This window comes from Leuresthes tenuis, unplaced genomic scaffold (genome assembly GCF_036924035.1).
Source record: "Leuresthes tenuis unplaced genomic scaffold, fLeuTen1.0.hap1 SCAF_19, whole genome shotgun sequence".
NCBI lineage: Eukaryota > Metazoa > Chordata > Actinopteri > Atheriniformes > Atherinopsidae > Leuresthes > Leuresthes tenuis.
The window spans coordinates 29,440,450-29,461,412 of record NW_027325373.1 but is presented as its reverse complement, the minus strand read 5'-3'; the positions used below and the strand labels follow the sequence as shown (position 1 = coordinate 29,461,412).

The 20,963-nt window shown below is 44.4% G+C and overlaps 2 non-coding genes across 2 annotated transcripts; one reads left to right on the top strand and one right to left on the bottom strand.

Moving 5' to 3' along the window:
• Positions 1–10,293: 10,293 nt before the first annotated feature.
• Positions 10,294–10,367, bottom strand: trnan-guu (transfer RNA asparagine (anticodon GUU)). Its single transcript has one exon. It is a non-coding gene; the product is annotated as a tRNA-Asn (tRNA).
• Positions 10,368–20,008: 9,641 nt separating this feature from the next.
• trnan-guu (transfer RNA asparagine (anticodon GUU)) lies at positions 20,009–20,082 on the top strand. The gene has a single exon. It is a non-coding gene; the product is annotated as a tRNA-Asn (tRNA).
• The last annotated feature ends 881 nt before the right edge of the window (positions 20,083–20,963 follow it).

Genomic DNA, 20,963 nt, shown 5'->3' with positions numbered 1-20,963 from the left:
CAAGCCAATTGGAATTCAATTCATTGTAATCATAATCCAATTAATTCATATAGAGCCAATTCAAAAAATTAATATCCTAGCTAAGGAAACCAACAGATTGCACCGAAACTTGTCTTCAGTCCAATCTCCCGTCCTGAGCGTGCCTGTGGCGACTGTGGAAAGGAACGACTCCCTTTTAACAGGAAGAAACCTCTGGCAGAACCAGACTCAGGAAGGGTGGCCATCCGCCTCGACCAGCTGGGGTTTGAGAAGACAGAAAAGAGGGAAAATAGGGGGGAAAAACACCATAACGCCATTCAAAGGATACCTGTTGGAACAGGGAAACACAAGTTAATAACCACAATAATGTCACATGTACATAAAATCAATTGTGAAATTAAACAGGGGGAAAAAGAGAGCAAAGGAGGAAAGGTGTGACAGATGAGGTCCCCCAGCAGTCTAAGCCTATAGCAGCTTAACTATGGGATGTTTCAGGATTACCTGAGCCATCCCTAACTAAAAGCTTTGTTGAAAAGGAAAGTTTTAAGCCTAATCTTAAAAGTGGAAAGGGTGTCTGCATCCCGGACATTTACTGGCAGCTTATTCCACAAGAGAGGGGCCTGATAACTGAAGGCTCTACCTCCCATTCTACTTTTAGAAACTCTGGGAAGAACAAGTAAACCTGCAGTTTGGGAACGAAGTGCTCTGTTAGGAAAATACCTTACAATTAAATCTTTAAGATATGATGGAGCTCGGTCATTAAGAGCTTTATATGTGAGAAGAAGAATCTTAAATTCTATTCTGAATTTAACAGGGAGCCAATGAAGAGAAGCTAAAACTGGAGAAACATGATCTCTCCTGTTAGTTCTCATCAGAACTCTGGCTGCAGCATTTTGGATCAGCTGGAGGCTTTTCAGAGAATATGTGGGACAGCCCAATAATAAGGAATTACAGTAGTCCAATCTTGAAGTAACAAATGCATGAACTAGTTTCTCTGCATCACCCTGAGACAGGATGTTCCTGATTTTAGCAATATTACGAAGGTGAAAGAAGGCAGTCCTAGAAACCAGTTTTATATGTGCGTCAAATGATAAATTCTGGTCAAAAATAACTCCAAGGTTCCTCACTGTAGAACTAGAAGCCAAGGAAATACCATCTAGAGTAACTATATAACTAGACAATTTCTCCCTGAAGCGCTCAGGTGCAAAGAGAACAACTTCAGTTTTGTCTGAATTTAAAAGAAGACAGTTCTGAGTCATCCAGGTCTTTATGTCTTTAAGACAGGCTTGTAGTCTGACCAACCTGTTGGTTTCATCTGGTTTCATAGATAAGTACAGCTGAGTATCATCAGCATAACAATGGAAATTTATGCCATGCTGTCTGATAATGTTATCTAATGGAAGCATGTATAAAGTAAAAAGAATCTGTCCAAGCACAGAACCCTGAGGAACTCCATGACTTACTCCAACGTGTGAGGAAGATTCTTCATTTACAAGAACAAACTGGAATCTATCAGATAAATATGACTTAAACCAGCCTAATGCAGTTCCTTTAATCCCAATAAGATGTTCAAGTATCTGTAACAGAATGCTGTGATCGATCGTATCAAATGCAGCACTGAGATCCAACAGGACAAGTACAGAAACAAGTCCGCTATCAGAAGCTAACAGGAGATAATTGGTAACTTTCACCAGTGCTGTTTCTGTGCTATGATGCACTCTGAATCCTGACTGAAACTCTTCAAACAGATTATTTCGGTGTAAATGATCCCAAAGTTGAACTGCAACTATTTTTTCAAGAACTTTAGACAAAAAAGGGAGATTGGATATAGGTCGATAATTAGCCAACACTTCTGAATCAAGAGTAGGTTTTTTAAGTAAAGGTTTAATTACAGCAACCTTAAAAGTCTGAGGTACATATCCTATCAACAAAGATATTAATTAAATAAAATATTTCTATCCGTAATCATCAAGCCAGAAGAAAAAACAGAGCTGTACATCCTCCCAGAACTCCATTTAGATCAGATACGTCTTCCACCAAAGAACATAATAGTAGAAGAGCTGGCTTCACAAGTGGAAGTATCGAATCTAGAAGTGGAGGGAGTCAACAAAGCAGAACCACAAGGGATCCCTGAGCCACCAAAAGAGAACGTTACATCAAAGAAGCGTCGACGCAAGAACAAAAAGACGCCAGAAACCATTGTAAAGAACCAGCCGGAAGTCATCCAGGAACCTCAAGACACGGAGGACATTTCATCACCGATCCATATACAGGAACCAGAGAAGATTTCCGAACCTGTGGAAGAAAAAGAAATAGAAAGGGCTTCTGAAGACTCACAGGAAGTGATTCCATCAGATTTGGCTCATCAGGCTGGAGTGCCACAACCAGACGTGGTCCCACAACTGGTGAGTGACATCGAAATGGAATTAGTCCCACAACCAAAAGATGTCTCAGAGCCACCGAAAGAGAAAGTTTCTTCTAAAAAGCGTTGACGCAAAAACAAAAAGACGGTAGAGACCATTATAAAGAACGACCAGCCTGAAGTCATCCAGGAACCTCAAGACACCGAGGACATTTCATCACAGATCGTTGTCCAGGAACCACTTCCAGAAAACAATCAAGAAAGAACTTTCATTATCATCGAAATGGAACCAACCTCTAAACATTCAGAGGACTCTCCAACATCAAACCCCTTACATGCCACAGAAGACATGTCTCTTAAACTTGCAGTACCAGAACAAGCAGTGGACAAGTTTAACCCCTCAGAAGAAAGACCAGAGCTGCCTTCAATGTGGAGGCGCTTCAAAAAATATATGACGCCAAAACATCGCCGACAACAACATCAAGAGAGAAAGTAGCGGCAGCATTTAGTATTCGCACATAAGACTAGTCAACCAATGAAATCTCTATACATCCTGTTACAGTAACATCAATAAAAATACTTAAAATGTAGATATCTTTTGTACGGCTCTATCTTTTCATCCTGAACAACTGCACTGACTGAAAGTATCAGTGCATTGTTCTCACAACTGTTAAGAGCATTATTGTGTCATTCAAATAAGAATATGAATATGTTCCTACAAAAATTATTATTACATTGATTTATGTGTTTAAATAAAATAAAACATTGTAAAAATAAAAAAAGCTAAATTTGTTTGGATTCTTTTATCAAAATAAGAAACAGTTTTACTTGTCAATTAAAAGGTAATTTTCTTCAAAAGTTATTCTTCCGAGGACAAATAAGGTATTTCTTATATTGTTGAGGGTTTGATATCACCTTTTATTGTACATATTTATGCACTGTGCTTACATAGAGTTGATACACTCCTTTTTGAATGAAACAAGCATTGACCCCACAGTGTGAAGGGTTAGAACACTACATGCTTACAGGAGGAGTCAAAACAGGTCAAAACATTTGAACCATGAATAGATTTTACTCGTTATAAGATTAATTTCACTGTTTAGTGTCACGACAGCTGGAATGTACATCAGCATATGGATTAGTGTCTAACAGGAGGACTCCACTCTGGACGCACAATTTTCCTCTTGCCTGCGGAAGGATTAAAGATCTTGGACTTTCTATATGAAGACAGTGGAACAAAGAGTAGATTTTATTTACCAATCTGACAACATCATTTACAACTAAAAGTACTCTTCAACAGAACAGAACAATTCAGGAAACACTGATCAGCATCAACGCCTGAACTCATTCAGCAGTGTGGTGAAAACAGAAAAATACTGAAACTTCTCTGTTTAAAGGAGAAACTTTCAGCTGTGGGGCAAGATTTCCCTGCAGGTTCCTGATTTTCTCTTTGTTCGCTCAGTCTGTTGTTTTCTGTCCTCACTTTAGTCAACACAGTCCGACAGTAAAAAGCTCATTCTCTCTCTTTATCTAGTGTTTACATCACTGTGTCGACAGCACAGTTACACATGTATGCTGTTCAGTCAATGTTGACTTTTTATGCTGTTTCACATGTTCTGCTTTGAACATAAAATCTGACATCGTGGAGCTTTTATCATTAGCATCAAATATTTAAACATTGTTAGACATAAAAACATCCATTCACTCCATTCAAATTGTAAGAATGTTTGTGTCAGACAGGAAAAACGGGATCACACTCCTCAGCCTCCCTGGTAAGGTCTATTCGGGGGTACTGGAGAGGAGGAACCACATTTTCACAGTTTTCTGTGTAATGGTTCGTTATAAAAGAAGAGTCCACAAAGCTTGAGTAGCAGACCTGTGCTTCATCTTGACTTGAGGCATTTCAGGAGAAACTGTCTTGCAATTACAACCCCAGGGAGCCAACCAATGAATCTGGTTTTAATTATTGTCAAAACAGGTAAACTTTCTTTCACTTTAGTCTCATGGCATACTAATAACCATTTGAATGATAGAGGATGTGTAAATAACTAAAATGATTTAATTTAAAATGACTCCTCCGCATGTGGCCCATCCAGGTTGGTACCTGTTGAACACACACATGCACAGGGTCACACACTCATGGAGACAGATGCCACACACTGGAGCGGTGGGGCAGCCAATCACAGCGCCCGGGGAGCAGGGGGGGTACGGAGCCCTCCTCAAGGGCACCTCGGCCGTGGAGGTGGAGGTTGACTACCACTCCTCCAGTTGTCAGTCCACCAATTTTTATTTTTTTTGCGCTCTCTCTAACCACAGAGCCTGACAGCTTGTGGGTACAGTGGGACACGTTACCCCGGCGGCTTTCGATTTACTACCAAACATACAAGTGGTTGCCGATAGGAAAAATGTTCAGTTTGGTTGAGGAGTGGAAAATAGGGGCCCTCATAAGAAGGTAAAAACTTCCGTACCTTGTTTTTCACCCTCTTGTTGCCTTTTATCAGGTACCAAACTGCATCACCAACTTTGTGTTGGACCTGACAGATATTTTTGTCGTACTGTCGTTCAACAGATTTCCCTAGCACTTCCCGTGCCAGCTGGTGTGAGAGCTCTAGCCGTTCTCTGAGCCGCTGGACATACTGTGGAGGTGTGTTTGAGTGGTCAGTATCCGGGGGCAGACCTGCAACCAGGTCGATTGGCTCAGTTGTCTCTCTTCCAAAGAGCATCATGTTAGGTGTCAGGCCTGTGGAGCTGTGTTTGGTTGCTCGATAGGCCATCACTGCGTACGGAATCATGACATCCCAATCCCAATGGCAACGCTCTGCAGTAGTGGCCAATATTTTCTGCAGGGTGGCATTAAAGCGCTCCACTTGGCCGTCGGACTGCGGGTGAAAGGGTGTTGTTCGTGTCTTGTTAATCCCCAGCAGGGCGCACATCTCCTGCAACACTGCTGATTCAAAGTTGGTGCCCTGGTCGCTGTGCAGGCACTGTGGGGCTCCGTATCTGCATACCCACTCTGAGGCAATCTTCTCTGCCACTGTCACTGCTTGCTCATTGGGAACAGGGTAGGCCTCCACCCATTTGCTGAAATAGTCTTGTACGACCAGTATGTAGCTGTTTCGCCTCTCCGTTTCATTCAGAGGTCCCATCAAATCAACTGCTATCCTCTCCATAGGAGCACCAACCCGCACTGTGCCCATGGCAGCCTGAGGAGTTTTCTTCGGACGAGCCTTTGCAGCGCAGCTGGTGCAGGTGCGGCACCAGAGTGTGACATCGTCCTTCATATTATACCAGAAGTACCTGGCCTTAAGGCGTGCAAGCGTCCTCTCCACCCCAAAGTGACCACCCACTGGGCCATCATGCATCTGTTGCATCACAGAGGTACGGTACTGGTGAGGCAGCAGGATCTGGGGATAGAACACGTGACCTTCTGCACAGTAGAATTTTCTCAGCAAGACTCCATCCTTCTGATAGAGTCGTTTCCATTGCGCCCAGTATGCTTTAGTAGCTGAGCTGCAGGGTGCTACGTCAGTCCACGATGGTCGGTCTCCTGCGTCCATTCACTTCCTCACTGGTGACATATCTGGGTCAGTTAGTTGGGCATTGCTCAACTGTTCTAGAGTCCAGCCGCAAAACAGGTTAGTGTGAAGTGGCTCACTCACCCTGTGGATGCTTGGACAGGTGGGGGCATAGCCGCAGCTGTCGTTGTCGGAGGTGTCCTCTACCCCCACTGGAGGTTGCTCTCCACAGCAACCACTTCAGCTGGAAAGTCATCTAAGCTGTACTGCACTGCTTTATGCTGATGCCGGACACTTAGATTAGGCTCTGGCACCGTACATGGGCACGACTCACGGCACGGCCTCCTGGAAAGTGCGTCTGCATTTTGGTGGTGTCTCCCAGGGCGATGGATCACCTGGAAATCATACTCTGCAAGTTTCTCGAACCAGCGGGCGAGCTGGCCCTCTGGCTCTCTCAGTCTAGTCAACCAGCGCAGGCTGCTGTGGTCGGTACGGAGGGTAAACGGCCTTCCTAGCAGGTATTGCCTGAAGTGGGACGTGAACTCCACCCCTGCCAGGAGCTCACGTCTGGTGGTGCAGTAATTTTGCTCTGTAGCTGACAGCCGCCTGCTCCCATAGGCTAGAACCCTCTCCTCACCCCCTTGTGTTTGGGAGAGGACTGCTCCGATTCCCCAATCACTGGCGTCTGTGTCGAGAAACAATTTGCCATTGTCGAGGGGGTAGCCTAGCACAGGCGCAGATGTCAGCCGGCTTTTCAGTGTCTCGAATGCCTCTTGACATTCAGCTGTCCAGTCGAAGCGTGCATACTTTTTGGTGAGTTCATGAAGTGGCTTAGCAAGTGTGGCGAAATCCTGCACGAAACGTCTGTAATAGGACGCCGTACCTCTGAGATGTTTCTGGGTGTTGGCCACTCAACCACTTTCTGGATCTTTTGGGGGTCGGTGGCGACACCTCTGGCAGAGACGATGTGCCCCAGATAGGCCACTTGCTCCCGGAAAAGGCAGCACTTGGAAGGCTTCAGCTTGAGGTTGGCTTCATGTAGTCTGGTGAACACTTGGCTGAGTCGCTCCAGCATTTCAGTAGCATCCCGCCCCAGGACTATAATATCGTCAAGATACACCAAACACGTCTCCCACTGCAGCCCAGCCAGAACACGATCCATAAGTCACTGGAACGTGGCCGGCGCGTTGCAAAGCCCAAACGGCATCACATTCCACTCAAAGAGCCCTTTCCATGTGCAGAAAGCAGCAGCTTTGCGGGCCCTTGGTGTCATCTCCACCTGCCAGTAGCCTGATGTTAAGTCCAATGTGCTGAAGTACTTGGCAGTGGAGAGTGTGTCTAGAGTGTCCTGGATGCGTGGTAAGGGATAAGCGTCCTTGATAGTCCGTTCATTTAAAGGTCGGTAATCCACACATAACCGTGAGCTCTGATCTTTCTTTCTTACCATGACGATCGGTGCGGCCCAGCTGCTGTTGCTGGGTTGGGCTACACCGTTCTCAAGGCTTTGCTGCACCTGTTGGTCTGCTGCAAGCTGTTTGTCACTGGCCATCCTGCGTGGCGGCTGTTTTATAGGTGGCCCAGGGGTTGTCAGGATATCGTGCTGCACAAGGCTAGTGCGGCCGAGATCGGTGGGCCCCGTGGAGAACACGTTGCTGTATGATTGCAGCAGGCTGGCCACCCTTCTATGGTCATCCTCTGACAGGCTGGCACAGCTCTCAGTGTACAGGGACTGCAGGTGACTGGGGACAGAAACAGAGTCAGAATTAACAGGCTCGGACACTGTTAAGGCCTCCCTTTGCTGAAGCTCTACCTCTCCCATAACCTTTGCTGGCTGAAGGAGGCCGGCCACAGACCCTTTCATTAGCGTGACAGGTGCAGTGCCAGGGTTGAAGACTCTGATGGGGATGTTGGTTGATTGCCGCGTCCGAACAACAATGTGGGCCACTAACACATGGTGCTTTTCGATGAAGCTTTTGGTTGGGCTCAACATCATGTCTCCACTAGCTGCATGGCGGAGGCGGGCCATGCCGGGCACTACATATTCACAACCCAACGCTAACACAGTTGTGCAGGCCACTCTGACAATATGCACCTGAAGCTGGTGGTTTGGGTTAAAACGGGGGACCTTTTCACCGAAGAGGGTTATCTCTCTGTGACCATAGTCCAGGTGGGCACGTGCCTGCCGCAGAAAAGGGTGCCCCAGGATAACCTCGGTGCCCTCAGCCGTGTCAGCTATGATGAAATTCACATTGGTAATCCTGCTTGCCACGAGCACTGGCAGACTGACTTCCCCCATGACTGTCAAGCCCTTGGGCCCGATGCCCTGTAAGACCTGTGCAGTGGACGGCTGAATCTGGGGTCTGGACTCGACAGGAATAGAGTCAAAGTGGTGGAGAGGCAGCACATTTCTCTGAGCAGCAGAGTCTAGCAGAGCACACATTTCCAGTCCATGTACTAGTATTTTAACACTCATTTCACCTTCCGCTGGTGCAGGTAACCACGGTGCCGGGACGGAGAACTGGGGTCAGGTCGACACTCGGGGTGTGCGGTTTGGGTCGACGAGGAGAAGGGCAGTTCCTCTGTATATGTCCTACACCCGAACAGTTGTGACAGATGATCTCGGCTGAGGTCATCTCAACATTTCTGTTTTTCTTTGGCAGCCACTGCTGGCGAAATCTCGGTTTCCTGTTTGTTGGGTTGGTGGACCTCATAACTTCCCCTCCTAGTTCATCACACAGCATCACACCTGTATCTTCGCGTACCGTTGCTGCCCTGGCTCTCCGCTCTGATGAACCGCGTTGACCTGGCTGCATCAGCTGGGTGACCGCTCTGGCAGCCCTTCTGGTCGTCTCGTACCGGTGTGCTACTTCGTATGCTCTGGCCAGGGTGCGTGGCTGCTCCTCCAGTAGTCTTTGAACCACTTCCTGTTCCCGCTCTATACGATTTGCATACACAATGGAAACTTTTTCGTAGATATCATCCCTCAGACTGTGCAGAGCCTCACTCGTCCCTCTCACTCTCTGTCTCAGTTCAATGCCTATGGCTGCTGCATGCTCCGAACATGGCCCATAGGCGGCATCCACTTCATCCACAATACACTGGTAACTCCACCGAGTAGATCTGGGGTTTTTGTGGACAATAGCACCAGCAGCACCAGTCAGGCTAAATCTGAGCTGCACGGCCATGGTCTTCTCTGACCAGTGGTTGGCCTGAGCACAGCTCTCAAACAGGTAGAGCCTTTCCATGACCCCGACCCATCAAAACGACCTGGCTGTAAGGTGGGGATTCTCTCTCTCTGCCCATACTGTTCATCATCGCTACTGTCCATAAAATCACCGCCACACATCATGTGAGAGGAAGGACGTTGTGGGGCCAGCTCGGCCCTTCTCCAGCTAGGCTGTGAATATCCTCTGGAGTCATGCTCTTTACCCCGGTGAAATGGTGCATCACTGGGAGGACTCTGCCCCATTAGCCCGTTCTGCATAAACGTGTCTCACAGACTGGGACATACAAGGTGTGAAGGGGGGCACAGAAGACTGGGAGACTGGTGTATGGGCCAGAGTGGCTGGGTTCATGCTGGCATGCACATTGTTTGCAGGGGAAAAGGGGTTCGCTGGCCGTCCATCAAAAGTCTGTTTAAAGTCATTGTTCATGCCGTAATGTACGGCTACAGCTGGGGTAGAAACCATATTTCCAGGGCCAACCCAACAGTATTGAGGGGGAACCATAGACTCACCGACCGCTGCGCCGTCCTGCTTTGCTGGCGTGTGGAAGGGATTAGTCAGTGCTGAGGGCGGTGGGGTCGGTAGCCATGTCCCGCTGAGCAGCGCTGTCTTTGGACGGGCTGCCGCTTCACCTGCGGCTAGATCCGTTGCTCCGGCGGTTAGCTCCATGCTAACTAGAAACGGGTTATAACTCTCCCCGCCGGCGACACATCTGCTGCCAGTTGAATCAATAGAGTCCGTTATGTCCGTTAAAAACGGATTGGTGCTTACGTTTGGGCTAATGAGCTCCCCGTGTCTTTCAAAAACATTGCCGCGTGTCGCCATGCTCTCTCGCGTTCACAGCTCTTCTTCTCACTTTTAGCCAACTTTTAAATCCCGGACGAGCCCCCAGTGTTACCTTCTTAACCCTCTGCCTCCGAACCGTAGTAAGGAGCTGGTCTTTATTTTCTGGTACGTTACCGGTAACTGGCAATCGTAGGGTCCGGGCCAAAGTGTGGGGCGAAATGAGAACGGAGTCAAGGCTTTTTTGTGCGGAACGCAGGTTTTATTCGTTTTCTTCCATCAATCTTTTTTTATCGACTCTCTCCCTACACACGTACGTCACACACACACAGACACCGTCTTAAAGGGGCAGGGCTGGACGGTGACACCGTGTTCTGAAGACATGGCAGCAATATGTTTAAGATATCAACGATTTATTGGTGAAACTACTCGTCCCTGGGTGGACTCGAACCACCAACCTTTCAGTTAACAGCCGAACGCGCTGGCCGATTGCGCCACAGAGACTCTGCCAGCAACATTCACAGCCCTTATAACCCGTATCAACGCGACGTGTATTTGGAATGCTTTGGAGGTACACGTCAGGCTACGGCGTAGGGGTCCACGTCCACGTCGTAGCTACATCGTCGAAATGACGGAGAAGTATAAACTACGTTTTAGAGATCAGTAAGTCTAGAGTGTGCCCCCTATTCTGTGTGGCCTCTGCTACATGCTGAGTCAGCCCAAAGTTGTCCAGAGTGTTACTCAGGTCTTTAGTCCCTTTGTCCTGAGGGTTGTCCATGTGGTTGTTAAAATCACCAACAATAATTACACAGTCAAAATCAACACAGATCATAGACAGCAGTTCACTGAGGTCATCAAAAAAGTCTCAAAAAAGTCTGCACATTGCGGTGCTGTTTTTTCAGCACACAACACCAGTTCTGATTTCTTTACAGCGGCTCCCAGTCAGGTTCAGAATCCAGTTCAAAGTTCTTGTTCCCACATTCAGAGCCTTGCGTGTTCAGGCCCCTTCATATGTCAAAGATCTCCTGCAGCCCCATCATAACAACAAGACTCTGAGGTCCTCTGATCAGGTTTGTTGGTTGTTCCTCCATCCAGGCTGAGAACTAAAGGAGACTGTGATTCAGAGGTTGTTGCTCCTACACTTTGGAATTCCATTAGATTTAAGATGTGTGAGAAAAGTGGACATTTTTAAAAAGCCTCTTAAAACACATCTATTTAACCTGGTTTTCTGAAAAGTATTGGATACTGTATGGTATGCTTTATCCTTATTTAACATCGTAATGTGCTTCAGTTATTAACTTTTTATTGTTTTATTTTTATTGTAAAGCACTTTGTGACATTTGTTCTTGAAAAGTTCCATTTAAATAAAATTTACTCACTGACTTAAAACTCGACACAGATTCAGATCTCAGAGTTCATGTGAGACACTGCTCAGAACAAAACTGTCTGAAGACGTTTTCTTTTATTCTGATTTTCACACAAAACAGAAGCACAAACAAAACAAAACAGAGAAAATGTGGTGAGTTATTTTAAAAAGATCTTCATTGAGTTCATATTACAGTCACTGGTTTCTGGGAGCAGATTTAATGCTTTGCTACAGGAACTCTGCACATCTGCCAGTCGGATGGCCACCCTTCCTGAGTCTGGTTCTGCCAGAGGTTTCTTCCTGTTAAAAGGGAGTCGTTCCTTTCCACAGTCGCCACAGGCACGCTCAGGACGGGAGATTGGACTGAAGACAAGTTTCGGTGCAATCTGTTGGTTTCCTTAGCTAGGATATTAATTTTTTGAATTGGCTCTATATGAATTAATTGGATTATGATTAGAATGAATTGAATTCCAATTGGCTTGAATTGGACTATTTTACTTAAGTACCTTGAGATGACAATTGTTGTAATCTGGCGCTATATAAATAAAATTGAATTGAATTGAAATTGAAATACAGCCTTCATAAGTTCTGCCACCTTCTTTTCCTGTGTCTTTGTTGCCTCCTCCTGTGCCTTTAGTTTGGAGGCAAGAGCAATATTGGAGGCAGTCTTTTCTTTGAGTTGTTCTTTCAAGCTCTCTAGCTCTTTCACAACTGACTGATATTCAGTTTCAGATACTGGTGGTTTCAGTGTTTCACAAAATTCTGCAATGACTTCATTGCATTCCTTGAGCTCCTGCTCACACTTTTCACGGAGATGACGCTCACATGTCAAACTGTTTTCCAGGTCCTTCAGTTTTTCCTCCCAAATGGAGCAGCTATTCTCTGCTGCGACTCTTCTGTCTTTTTCTCGTGTTAGAAAGAAATTCTTTTTCAGCAGCTTAGTCCTGACAATATCCATACGGTGATATAAATAGTTGATCTTGTCCTTATTATGTTGGTAAGATTCCTGTAATTTCTCTGATCCATAATCTTCATCGGCAGCAGAGGCATTAGAGGGAATCTCCTCGGTTTGTGAAATTGGAAACTTCCAGGTGACGCAACGAACTTTGGAGGCCTGGGGATGATCCTGCACAAGCTGGACGTCCTCGGACTGAGGAGTCACAGCCGCAGCAGAGACCTGGGATGGTTCCTTTTCCAACAGCTCAATTTCTGAGCTTGATGTTAAAATTTCTGATCTGTTGGTGGGTTCCTCCAAACCTTTGTTACTGCCAAAAGTAATGTTATATTTGTAGGAGGCCTGGGATTGTTCTTTTTCAAACTGGTCATTTCCTTGGCTTGATGTTAAAATTTCCTGCCTGTTGGTGGGTTCCTTATAACTTTCGTTACTGCCAAAAGTAATGTTATATTTGTTGGAGGCCTGGGCTTGTTTGTCGGTTTTTGAATTTGGAAACTTCCACGTGACGCGACAAACTTTGGAGGCCTGGGGATGATCCTGCACAAGCTGGACGTCCTCGGAATGAGGAGTCACAGCCGCAGCAGAGACCTGGGATGGTTCTTTTTCCTCTTCGTCATTTACTGTTTGAGGAGACGGGGAATCCTCAGAGGCCTGGCATTGTTCTTTTTCCAAAAGGTCATTTTCTGACTTGTTGGAGGGTTCCTCATAACTTTCATTATCACCAAAAGTAATGGTATATGTGTAGAAATCCTCAGGTAAATCGTCGTCTACCATGTCACACCACTGAAGTTGAGCAGATGATATCTTGGTTTGACTCATTTTGCTTGTTGTTTTTAAGAGCTTGTCAAAATGACTATTTAAGATAGTAATAAAGTGTTGTTTTTAAGAGTTTGTCAAAATGACTATTTATAATAGTAATTAAGTGTTGTTTTTTTAGGCGATGTGAAAATCGTTTACTGTGACTTTCAAATTTGCTTCTAAAACTGGACGTGTTTCTTCAGATAAACTCCTGACGAACTGTGAAAAAGGAGTGAAAATGTCTGGCCTATATAACATTTGTGAAGTCAAACAACATCAGAGGTGACATCAATTGTGATGTCAAACAACATCAGTGATGACATCACAATTTAGTGATAAGACTAAAAAAGAGCAATGGCGCTCCGTTCTCAGCCACCATCTTGTGTGTTGTTTTGCGCTCTTGTTCAGTTTTATGATTATACATTTTTAAACTTTTTTTCTGTGAAATCTCAAAATATTATTGTCCAGGTCAGTTTTAATGCATTAATTGTATGTTATGGTACTCACAACTGCTTTCTTCATGCCTCCACTGGAAAATTGGATCTTATTCTGTGATGATCTGCAGGTTTGAAGGCCTCTGTTTTGTCTCTCGTCTGGTCTGGTCTGAAATTGCAGTCCGGATTCCAGAATGTTGTTTTTTGTTCTCTGTTAATCACTTGATGACTTCAGCTGAATACTTCATGTCACTGTCACGTTGCAAGGTCCACTTCTGCCAGTTTTTCAGCAACCAGTGTAATGTTTCCCACCAGCAGTGTTTACCAAGACAGAGTAATGTCAGTTTTTAAAATGTTTCCAAGATAAGCCTTTTTCCACATTTGATATGTTTTTCCTGCAATTCCATTCAGTTTTATTTATATAATGCTAAATTACAACAAATGTCATCTCGGGGCATTTCAATGATATAATCCAATTAAGGCCAATTTGAGTCATATTCCAATTAATTAATTTAAAAGTGAATCCAATTCATTCACACAGAGCCAATTCAAAAACAATTTACTGACTAAGAAACCAACAGATTGCACCAAAACTTCTCTTCAGTCCAGTCTCCCAAACTTTTATTATATCTAATTAGATATAACTTTGGAAGTCCCATTTTGAAAGTGGACTTTTAAGCCTTGAAATAAGTGATTTTTAGGTGGCTAGAATAGAATAGAAAAATACTTTATTCATCCCCCAGTCAGGGAAATTCAAATCAAGTAGCTCATAAAATCATAAATATTTGCAATGATTGTGTGTTAATCCCAATAACATGTTCAAGTCTCTGTAACAGAATGCTGTGATCGATCGTATCAAATGCAGCACTGAGATCCAACAGGACAAATACAGAAACAAGTCCGCTATCAGAGGCTAAGAGGAGATCATTGGTAACTTTTACCAGTGCTGTTTCTGTGCTATGATGCACTCTGAATCCTGACTGAAACTCTTCAAAGAGATTATTTCTATGTAAATGATCAAAGTTGTTCTGCAACTAGTTTTTCAGGAACTTTAGACAAAGGGAGATTAGATATAGGTCGATAATTAGCCAATACACACTGCTCAACAAAAAAAAAGAAACTTTGAAAACAGATCTCAGTGGAAGAATCATACTGCATATCCAGGCAATGTGTGAAGGATGAAAGACCGCAATTGGCATTAATGATCAACGCAGACTGAATTCAAAGACACCCCTATCATGTGAAAAGGGCGAAAGGGCCATTGTAGCAACTGAAAATGATACCAAGTGGCCCCCATATGATTGCATGCATGCATTACAACATTGGGACATGCTTCTAATGGATCAACATACGGTGCCCTGAAGGGACATTTATCCCAAATGTGGAAAAGAGCATCACTGAACTTCTGAACAGTCAGATGCAACCCAACTGTATGAGTTTAACCAAGACATGTCCTAGAGGTTTTTTTTTTTTTATTTTATTGGATTTATGTCAGAAACGTGTGGGGCCCATTCAGTGGTATAAATTGTGGTACAAGGCCAGAGTATACTGTCATGCTCTAGAAGGAACACAGGACCCGCTGCACCAGTACATGGTCTCACAACAGGGCCAAGGAGTTTAACCAGATATCCATGGGCAGCTGTTGTTCAGGTCTGTGTATCCTTCAGTGGATATGCAGAGTACTACAACATGCTCCTTGACTGGAACATGGGCCCAAGGAGAAACTGTTAAGCGCACAGGAGCCCAGAGGGTCATGTCATCAGTAGTGACACTGACCAGGGCAATATTGCAGTGCCCAAGAATCAGAGAAGGCAGAAATTAAAAGTTGATGGCACATCCGCCAGGACAGTCTGGTTGCCGCTGGACACATCCGCCAGGACAGTCTGGTTGCCGCTGGACACATCCGCCAGGACAGTCTGGTTGCCGCTGGACACATCCGCCAGGACAGTCTGGTTGCCGCTGGACACATCCGCCAGGACAGTCTGGTTGCCGCTTGGCGGATGTGTCCAGCGGCAACCAGACTGTCCTGGCGGATGTGTCCAGCGGCAACCAGACTGTCCTGGCGGATGTGTCCAGCGGCAACCAGACTGTCCTGGCGGATGTGTCCAGCGGCAACCAGACTGTCCTGGCGTTGGCTTAAGATGCATTTTATTTACTTGGAATAAAACCATCAACTTTTAATTTCTGCCTTCTCTGATTCTTGGGCACTGCAATATTGCCCTGGTCAGTGTCACTACTGATGACATGACCCTCTGGGCTCCTGTGCGCTTAACAGTTTCTCCTTGGGCCCATGTTCCAGTCAAGGAGCATGTTGTAGTACTCTGCATATCCACTGAAGGATACACAGACCTGAACAACAGCTGCCCATGGATATCTGGTTAAACTCCTTGGCCCTGTTGTGAGACCATGTACTGGTGCAGTGGGTCCTGTGTTCCTTCTAGAGCATGACAGTATACTCTGGCCTTGTAGAGTATACTGTCATGCTCTAGGAAAAAAACCTCTAGGACATGTCTTGGTTAAACTCATACAGTTGGGTTGCATCTGAATGTTCAGAAGTTCAGTGATGCTCTTTTCCACATTTGGGATAAATGTCCCTTCAGGGCACCGTATGTTGATCCATTAGGAGCATGCCCCAATGTTGTAATGAATGCATACAATCATGTGGGGGCCACTTGGTATCATTTTCAGTTGCTACAATGGCCCTTTCGCCCTTTTCACATGATAGGGGTGTCTTTGAATTCAGTCTGTGTTTATCATTAATGCCAATTGTGGTCTTTCATCCTTCACACATTGCCTGGATATGCAGTATGATTCTTCCACTGAGATCTGTTTTCAAAGTTTCTTTTTTTTTTTTTTGAGCAGTGTGTATTGGCTAATTATCGACCTATATCTAATCTCCCTTTGTCTAAAGTTCTTGCAAAAATAGTTGCAGTTAAACTTTGATCATTTACATAGAAATAATCTCTTTGAAGAGTTTCAGTCAGGATTCAGAGTGCATCATAGCACAGAAACAGCACTGGTAAAAGTTACCAATGATCTCCTCTTAGCCTCTGATAGCGGACTTGTTTCTGTATTTGTCCTGTTGGATCTCAGTGCTGCATTTGATACGATCGATCACAGCATTCTGTTACAGAGACTTGAACATGTTCTAGCGATTAACAAAAAATCATTGCAAATATTTATGATTTTATGAGAAACTTGACTTAATTTGAATTTCCCTGACTGGGGGATGAATAAAGTATTTTTCTATTCTATTCTAGCCACCTAAAAATCACTTATTTTAAGGCTTAAAACTCCACTTTCAAAATGGGACTTTCAAAGTTATATCTAATTAGATATAATACAAGTTTGGGAGACTGGACTGAAGATAAGTTTTGGTACAATCTGTTGGTTTCTTAGTCAGGAAATTGTTTTTGAATTGGCTCTGTGTGAATGAATTGGATTCATTTTTAAATGAATTAATTGGAATATGATTACAAAGAATTGAACTCAAATTGAAATGAATTGGATTATATCATTGAAATGCCCTGAGATGACATTTGTTGTAATTTGGCGTTATATAAATAAAACTGAATGGAATTGCAGGAAAAACATATCATATGTGGAAAAAGGCTTATCTTGGAAACATTTTAAAAACTGACATTATTCTTGTGATGTCACCACTGATGTTGTTTGACATCACAATTGATGTCACCTCTGATGTTGTTTGACTTCACAAATGTTATATAGGCCAGACATTTTCACTCCTTTTTCACAGTTCGTCAGGAGTTTATCTGAAGAAACACGTCCAGTTTTGGAAGCAAATTTGAAAGTCACAGTAAACGATTTTCACATCGCCTAAAAAAACAACACTTAATTACTATTATAAATAGTCATTTTGACAAACTCTTAAAAACAACACTTTATTACTATCTTAAATAGTCATTTTGACAAGCTCTTAAAAACAAGCAAAATGAGTCAAACCAAGATATCATCTGCTCAACTTCAGTGGTGTGACATGGTAGACGACGATTTACCTGAGGATTTCTACACATATACCATTACTTTTGGTGATAATGAAGGTTATGAGGAACCCTCCAACAAGTCAGAAAATGACCTTTTGGAAAAAGAACAATGCCAGGCCTCGGAGGATTCCCCGTCTCCTCAAACAGTAAATGACGAAGAGGAAAAAGAACCATCCCAGGTCTCTGCTGCGGCTGTGACTCCTCATTCCGAGGACGTCCAGCTTGTGCAGGATCATCCCCAGGCCTCCAAAGTTTGTCGCGTCACGTGGAAGTTTCCAAATTCACAAACCGACAAACAAGCCCAGGCCTCCAACAAATATAACATTACTTTTGGCAGTAACGAAAGTTATAAGGAACCCACCAACAGGCAGGAAATTTTAACATCAAGCCAAGGAAATGACCAGTTTGAAAAAGAACAATCCCAGGCCTCCTACAAATATAACATTACTTTTGGCAGTAACGAAAGTTTGGAGGAACCCACCAACAGATCAGAAATTTTAACATCAAGCTCAGAAATTGAGCTGTTGGAAAAGGAACCATCCCAGGTCTCTGCTGCGGCTGTGACTCCTCATTCCGAGGACGTCCAGCTTGTGCAGGATCATCCCCAGGCCTCCAAAGTTCGTTGCGTCACCTGGAAGTTTCCAATTTCACAAACCGAGGAGATTCCCTCTAATGCCTCTGCTGCCGACGAAGATTATGGATCAGAGAAATTACAGGAATCTTACCAACATAATAAGGACAAGATCAACTATTTATACCATCGGATGGATATTGTCAGGACTAAGCTGCTGAAAAAGAATTTCTTTCTAACACGAGAAAAAGACAGAAGAGTCGCAGCAGAGAATAGCTGCTCCATTTCGGAGGAAAAACTGAAGGACCTGGAAAACAGTTTGACATGTGAGCGTCATCTCCGTGAAAAGTGTGAGCAGGAGCTCAAGGAATGCAATGAAGTCATTGCAGAATTTTGTGAAACAGACAGTATCTGAAACTGAATATCAGTCAGTTGTGAAAGAGCTAGAGAGCTTGAAAGAACAACTCAAAGAAAAGACTGCCTCCAATATTGCTCTTGCCTCCAAACTAAAGGCACAGAAGGAGGCAACAAAGACACAGGAAAAGAAGGTGGCAGAACTTATGAAGGCTGTATTTCAATTTCAATTCAATTCAATTTTATTTATATAGCGCCAGATTACAACAATTGTCATCTCAAGGCACTTAAGTAATATAGTCCAATTCAAGCCAATTGGAATTCAATTCATTGTAATCATAATCCAATTAATTCATATAGAGCCAATTCAAAAAATTAATATCCTAGCTAAGGAAACCAACAGATTGCACCGAAACTTGTCTTCAGTCCAATCTCCCGTCCTGAGCGTGCCTGTGGCGACTGTGGAAAGGAACGACTCCCTTTTAACAGGAAGAAACCTCTGGCAGAACCAGACTCAGGAAGGGTGGCCATCCGACTGGCAGATGTGCAGAGTTCCTGTAGCAAAGCATTAAATCTGCTCCCAGAAACCAGTGACTGTAATATGAACTCAATGAAGATTGTATTTGAAAGTATTTATTTCTTTTTAAAATAACTCATCACATTTTCTCTGTTTTGTTTTGTTTGTGCTTCTGTTTTGTGTGAAAATCAGAATAAAAGAAAACGTCTTCAGACAGTTTTGTTCTGAGCAGCGTCTCACATGAACTCTGAGATCTGAATCTGTGTCGAGTTTTAAGTCAGTGAGTAAATTTTATTTAAATGGAACTTTTCAAGAACAAATGTCACAAAGTGCTTTACAATAAAAATAAAACAATAAAAAGTTAATAACTGAAGCACATTACGATGTTAAATAAGGATAAAGCATACCATACAGTATCCAATACTTTTCAGAAAACCAGGTTAAATAGATGTGTTTTAAGAGGCTTTTTAAAAATGTCCACTTTTCTCACACATCTTAAATCTAATGGAATTCCAAAGTGTAGGAGCAACAACCTCTGAATCACAGTCTCCTTTAGTTCTCAGCCTGGATGGAGGAACAACCAACAAACCTGATCAGAGGACCTCAGAGTCTTGTTGTTATGATGGGGCTGCAGGAGATCTTTGACATATGAAGGGGCCTGAACACACAAGGCTCTGAATGTGGGAACAAGAACTTTGAACTGGATTCTGAACCTGACTGGGAGCCGCTGTAAAGAAATCAGAACTGGTGTTGTGTGCTGAAAAAACAGCACCGCAATGTGCAGACTTTTTTGAGACTTTTTTGATGACCTCAGTGAACTGCTGTCTATGATCTGTGTTGATTTTGACTGTGTAATTATTGTTGGTGATTTTAACATCCACATGGACAACCCTCAGGACAAAGGGACTAAAGACCTGAGTAACACTCTGGACAACTTTGGGCTGACTCAGCATGTAGCAGAGGCCACACAGAATAGGGGGCACACTCTAGACTTACTGATCTCTAAAACGTAGTTTATACTTCTCCGTCATTTCGACGATGTAGCTACGACGTGGACGTGGACCCCTACGCCGTAGCCTGACGTGCACCTCCAAAACATTCCAAATACACGTCGCGTTGATACGGGTTGATACGGTTGCTGACAGAGTCTCTGTGGCGCAATCGGCCAGCGCGTTCGGCTGTTAACCGAAAGGTTGGTGGTTCGAGTCCACCCAGGGACGAGTAGTTTCATGGCAACATATTGCAACATATTGCTGCCATGTCTTCAGAACACGGTGTCACCGTCCAGCCCTGCCACTTTAAAACGGTGTCTGTGTGTGTGTGACGTACGTGTGTAGGGAGAGAGTCGATAAAAAAAGATTGATCGAATAAAACCTGCGTTCCGCACAAAAAAGCCTTGACTCCGTTCTCATTTCGCCCCACACTTTGGCCCGGACCCTACGATTGCCAGTTACCGGTAACGAGCCAGAAAATAAAGACCAGCTCCTTACTACGGTTCGGAGGCAGGGGGTTAAGAAGGTAACACTGGGGGCTCGTCCGGGATTTAAAAGTTGGCTAAAAGTGAGAAGAAGAGCTGTGAACGCGAGAGAGCATGGCGACACGCGGCAATGTTTTTGAAAGACACGGGGAGCTCATTAGCCCAAACGTAAGCACCAATCCGTTTTTAACGGACATAACGGACTCTGTTGATTCAACTGGCAGCAGATGTGTCGCCGGCGGGGAGAGTTATAACCCGTTTCTAGTTAGCATGGAGCTAACCGCCGGAGCAACGGAGCTAGCCGCAGGTGAAGCGGCAGCCCGTCCAAAGACAGCGCTGCTCAGCGGGACATGGCTACCGACCCCACCACCCTCAGCACTGACTAATCCCTTCCACACGCCAGCAAAGCAGGACGGCGCAGCGGTCGGTGAGTCTATGGTTCCCCCTCAATACTGTTGGGTTGGCCCTGGAAATATGGTTTCTACCCCAGCTGTAGCCGTACATTACGACATGAACAATGACTTTAAACAGACTTTTGATGGACGGCCAGCGAACCCCTTTTCCCCTGCAAACAATGTGCATGCCAGCATGAACCCAGCCACTCTGGCCCATACACCAGTCTCC